Source organism: Ostrinia furnacalis, unplaced genomic scaffold (genome assembly GCF_004193835.3).
Source record: "Ostrinia furnacalis isolate ACB-3 unplaced genomic scaffold, ASM419383v2 OfSCF1160, whole genome shotgun sequence".
Taxonomy (NCBI): Eukaryota; Metazoa; Arthropoda; class Insecta; order Lepidoptera; family Crambidae; genus Ostrinia; species Ostrinia furnacalis.
Genome location: NW_021131399.1, coordinates 117,162 through 123,337, shown reverse-complemented (window position 1 = coordinate 123,337; position 6,176 = coordinate 117,162). Strand labels below are relative to the sequence as shown.

At 37.6% G+C, this 6,176-nt stretch overlaps 1 long non-coding RNA gene across 1 annotated transcript; it reads left to right on the top strand.

Moving 5' to 3' along the window:
• The first annotated feature begins 512 nt into the window (after positions 1-512).
• Positions 513-706, top strand: LOC114351568 (uncharacterized). The gene is made up of 2 exons (XR_003655791.1): positions 513-585; positions 671-706. It is a non-coding gene; the product is annotated as an uncharacterized LOC114351568 (long non-coding RNA).
• Positions 707-6,176: the final 5,470 nt, after the last annotated feature.

Sequence of the window (6,176 nt, the reverse complement as noted above, 5' to 3'; positions counted from 1 at the left end):
ACAATATAATGTATTTAATTAATTATATTATAATATCTTAAGTTTTACAATAATAAGGTAGGTATATCCATCCAGTTACCCTAGGTCTTTATTATGGATTTAATTTACAAGTAGTTATTTACAAGCACTCTGCTCTAAATCCTTTGGCTTCAGGGAAGAACCTGGACCGCCACCAGTCCAGTGTTCCCTTGGCAGCTCTGTGTATGCGAGTTGCCTTCTTCTTGCTGCTTAAAGTCACTCCACACCTTAACAAATAAACATTACAAATAATAATGACGAAATAAGATAAAAGCAATCAAAATGAATAAAGTAGTAGGTATTTATACACACTTTTCTCAATTTCTCAGTAGTTTTCGTGTCGCCNACCAACATGACATCACAAAACCATCGAATTATCGCTGGCGAGTAAAGTATACGGTAATTGAACTCATGGTATGATTTTAATGCAAACTTCATCGATCCACGTTTAAACTCTATCGACTGTAGTATACGAATACAAGTAACGGAGTACAAAAACTAACGGACACGCGAACGTGAAATGCTGATGCCACCGGCGACACGAAAACTACTGAGAAATTGAGAAAAGTGTGTATAAATACCTACTACTTTATTCATTTTGATTGCTTTTATCTTATTTCGTCATTATTATTTGTAATGTTTATTTGTTAAGGTGTGGAGTGACTTTAAACAGCAAGAAGAAGGCAACTNTATCGTATTTATAGATAGGTTTTTTACCTAACGATTTGAGATGAACTCATGGTAGTGTTTTTAGTTTTGCTGTGGTTCAGCTACTAACCGCTAGAGGCGCTGTACAATTTGCCATACATTTTTTTACGCCCTCGATAGCGAGATGCTCGGTAGGTAAACTCATGGTAGAGGCACAGAATATTTATTCTACGGTGTTTATTTACCTCATCAAAATGTGAATAAATTGGTTTTTAACTCGTTAGTCATTATTGCTTAAGTCTGCTTACTATAGTTATGAGTCACTAATGAATAACCAATTAAAATTAATAAACAAATAATTTTTAACCTAATAATGCATTTTTTCTCCAGTGGAAAGCTACGTCACTCGTTTTCCCGAGTGATATTATTCTGGGAAAGACCGAAATTCGCACGGGAAAAACTGCAGAAAAAAATTAAGTATCGTTGTAATTTTATCATTGCATAAGATTTTCAGTTAAATCCCGTATGCAAAGTAATCCAAACTTGTGATATATAACGTCGCGTGCGCCGCCCCGCCGCCGTCATTCATTATCTCGACACGGCGGGACCCGTTAATAAATCTGAGAAATGTTTCAGTTACTGCACTGTTACCGTGCTATGCGGGATTAGCGAGCAGTTCGGATTAAATGAGACCATAGCGAAGGCAAAGTCTGGCGAGAAAAGACAACTTTCGCGTACAAAAACTGGTATTTGAGGTACGTTATATTTGAGGCTTTGAATATTGTGCCTGACTATTCCATCCTAACAAAATTAAAATTTAAATAAAAAAAGTATGTACCCCTCTACCTCTATTTAACATTGAGCCCTAATACATGTAACGACTACGAGACTACGAGTCTACGACGACAGCTACGAGAGGTGCTACGAATCGTGTAGCATATCGCCGTAGCAAACAGATGATAAATTTACTCAATAAATAGGCTGTTCTTTGAGATCTGTAGCAAAATTAAGGGCGCCCCTGACATGGCGGAATGTGAAATTTTCGAGTTTGTCCTGATGATCGCATTTGGAGTATTCAAATTATTCGATTTCACTAGTCAAACATTTGGCGCGTTATACAGAGAAAGCAAAAACTGGCTTAAAATGAGCATGATAGTATTTTATTTAAAGTTTTATGATATTTTATATTTTTTGCGGATTGCTGACTAGAAACTTTAATATTATTTTTAAAAAATATGCTGCTGTTATAAATTCCTAAAATATTTCCCAATAGTAAAAAAAAACTTGCACACTCGTATAATATTTAGTTAAATGATAAATATATTATCTTTCTTTTTTATCGAATATTGAAAATTTTTAACATAATAACTACGAACTCTGTCTCAAACCGAGGTTATAAGTATATTTCTTATTAACTTTGACCCGAAAATACACACATTTTGGGTCAAAGTTAATAAGAACCGCAGCAGCATCCGGCGCCGGTGCCAACTCCGAATTGACCCATAATTTAGATGTCATCTTGGCTAATGTCGCTAATAACATGTCGGGTCCTTAATAACCGACTTGCCATTGCAAGTTGGACTTTATACACCTGGAATTAAGAAGTTTTGCTCATAACAACGACATGAAACATAATAGACACGTGTAGATCGTTAGTATGTATCCCGGACCGTTGTTTGGCAATATTGAGACCGTGAGACAAACTTAGGTCCTAATTTTCAAGTTATGTCGCCAACCAAGTATTTTGCGGCGAGAATTTGACTAAGCAGCCTATGATGTGAAGTAGGGTGGGGAAAACTGTATTATTATTTTTATTACATAGACGGTACACACACAGTATTATAAATGAAAATACCTTCAAGGTACGTGTGTAGGAAAATCTTTTTCGCGTCTCTCAATGTTAGTTCTTTTGACGTTCATAATTGGCAATTATTGGAAATTTTTGCTTAATCTATCTATATATATAAAAGAAAGTCGTGTTAGTTACTTCGCTTATAACTCAAGAACGGCTGAACCGATTTAGCTGAAAATTGTCAGGGAGGTAGTTTAGAGCCAGGAGAAGGACATAGGATACTTTTTATCCCGTTATTTATTGCCATTAAGGCGGAACAAAGTTCGCCGGGTCAGCTAGTATTTTATAAATTACAATTTAATTTCCTTCCAATACGTAGGATACATTCCTCCTACACTTAGTTGATATTTTATTTAGGTGCACGCGTTTAAAGTTAATACGATCGAGAATATTATAACATTTGACTTTAGCTGCACATGTTTATTACCTATTCATTTTATTAATATGTACCCTACACAAGATGGCACTGATCCATCCTAGTGATCCTAGCATTAACTTATCTTCGCGTTCCGAGCACCAAAAATTAATAGCCGATTCTATAATCTGATAACTGCGCTGCAAACATCCCTTATGGAACAAATTTCCATTGCAAGCCCGATTTACGATCGAACGAATGCGGCTGGCAGCCCCGCTCGCACCGATGTGGGGTTATTGTTTGTGGACAGATTAATCGCGGTGCAGGACACCTGGCCACGCAACCTTCGGTCCCATCAATGTGGCACTCAAACTTATTAGTTTCATATTTGCAGTGATAGCCAGATGCTTAAGCCCGATTCGAACCACCGCGAAATCAGTTAGCACGTACATTTCTGTATTAGAATCCCTACTTACGTTTATTAGATCGAACGCAGACATGAAAATGTTTCGTTGTCATGTTTCGCGGCGAAGCTTCGGAGTGGAGGTATGTACCTGTGTAGTTGAAACCAATAAGCTTATATGTAACTCTAGTCACTTAGTAGGAATCTATAAAAACTTTATTTCAGTTGTCAAAACAACTCAATTCCTTTTCAATGAACTTGAGTTGGTAAACAAGTGAAGTCATAAAATCAGTCACAAAATCTGTTGGGGCAAATTGTTTTGGTAGAGCATAAAAGTATGATCATTTGAGTAGGTAACTGAGAATATGAAGAAACTTACTTGTCTTTGTTGCGTGCTAAGTGGAGAGTATGGAAAGGTTGAGGAGCTCTGCTCTGGTCTCTAATAACTCTGCTACCTGCACAGATAGCGGCTCTAAGCCTCGTGCTTTCACGAGCGGTTGCGCCTCCCAGTGAATAGCTTAATTCATGTTTGCACTGCTAATGGCCGGTGGGTTTGTATTGCGGCGCAATCGAATGTTACTTTTGGGCAAATACCTAATTAGGAGCGACCAAAAGATGTGTCTGACCATCATTCCCATTGGATGACTAGGTACTGCCTCAAGTTTGTATCAATTAATTGTAAATGCGAACAGCTAGGGACTGGAAATACCTGCCTTGTTATGCATAAAAAAATTTGAATAACGGTGGACAAGGTTTATTAATCATTTGGCAGAATGTCTATTTAAAAAACATTCAAAATTACGGTATTTCTTTATGTAGGTATTTCTGCATAAAACTAGTTATTATTTTAATATGACTAGATATTAATTTAATATGACGATATTTTGGACACGTTACTCACTAAGACACTACTAGGTGGACCGACGATCGGGTAAAGGTCGCGGGAAGAGCCTGGATACGGGCAGCGCAGGACCGTGCATTGTAAAAAACCTTGGAGGAGGCCTTTGTCCAGCAGTGGACGTCATTTGGCTGAAACGAACAAACGAACTCACTAAGAACGAAAATTATACTCGAATTTCCTGCTAAATCTTGTCGTATCTGCAGTATGTTTTATTAGATAGAGGTGGCCTGTGTCCTCGAGCGAGATATAAAGTGAGTTTGCTTTTCATGGTTGGTACCTCCATATTTTACGATTCAGCGGGTGCGCTGCTCGGAGGCTGCCTTCACTTACTAAGTCGGGCTTTTTGCGGAATTGCCGGCGCGTAACTTGCACCGTGGCACTGCGCCGGACTTGCTTCGGTAGGGTTGCCAGTATGTGACAAAAAATTTAGTTGCTTCTTCACTATCAGTGCTATCGCACATGCACAGAGTAAGTACTACTCATAATATCATATTTTTACGAACCCGTTACATAAATGACCAAGATTTTCGATGGGATAACAGAATCTAGAGCATATAAAGTATGGGCTGAATGAATTCTAAGCATAAACGTTTTAAGCTTTGTTGTTCAAACTGTTAATCTTTTCTGTTAGTACCTACTGACTATAGTGCTCTAATTTTTGAATATTATGAAACTTCATGGTTCACATTTGTTGGGAGTTGACGCCCCTATTCTCCGCTATTTCCAGGGTGCGCTTAGTGCCTAGTTTGTTTGATGGAATTGTTGGTTCAACTTCCGTAATTTCAATTTCGCCCATAATAGTCTGAAACACTTCTTCCGCACATTTATTGATGCCAGGACGTAATCTGGAATTTGTCTGATTTTACCATTTACCATTGCTCTATTGTATTTCTCCTTTTCCTCATTTGTATAACCACCTTTTGACCTGAGGGCTGAGTGTGAGTTTACATCAAACACGTTCACTAGTGAGCGCGTATAAAAATGACATTTAAATGTATGACGGATTGTACAACGCCCCTAGCGGAAACTATCAAGCACTAAAATTTTCATGTGAGCGTGTTTGATATAAACTTACTCAGCCCTCTGAACTGAACTTATTTTACCGACTGTAAAATGTAACAAACTAACAAAGGATTGCAAGTTTAAAATTCTTTCGCAGTCTCCATTATTTAATCAACCCGCACAAAATCTCAGACGAAACCTTTTAACAAAAGAAAAAGGGCGCTAAATATTCGTAAAAGCACTAAATGGCACTGCAGCGTCGGTTGAAAAAGCTCGGATTGTTCGGGCTTATTTAATTAGTCAGAGACATTAGCACCTGGACGGCGCTGGCCAAATTACTGACATCCGCGAGATTAACTAATGCTGAAAGAAAAAGACGTCCCACTTATAACTAAAGGCAGCCATTTGCATAGCCCATTTAGAAAAAGCAGCGCTTATAGTCTGAAACGAAAACCGGCGTCGCTCTTGAATTAATTTACCGTATTTACTAATCTAGTATGTATTTATTTTCCGAATATAATCCAAAGCTAACTCGGGTAAGCAACACGGGCTGACAGCTTCATTGTTCTCGCAGTATTATCTTTAAAACTAAGTATTTGCGAGACACGTACGCGGATGCTAAGAGATATTTGAATAGGTACCCACTTCCTTAATTTTTTTGTGTTTCGCTTCTCCTGGAAAAAACATCATCATCATTAAGCTTCTGACGAGCCCAGATAAATTCCATCGAGTATTTTAAAGCGAATACTTACCTATCTACTTTTGTATAATGTATTATGTAATTTGTATTTTGTATTAGTATAGATGTAAATATAGTACTATCTTATAACATGAGGTAGTAAACAAGTTCACGTCGTCTTCATTGAACAAGCTTGTTATTTTAACTAACTATCCATTCGACCTCACTGCTTACCTAACCCAATATAATCTAATCAGCTTTCTCCCGCTTGCCTGTCTCGTTTAAAATGTTCGTTTAACAAGTTCATTTCTAAACTAC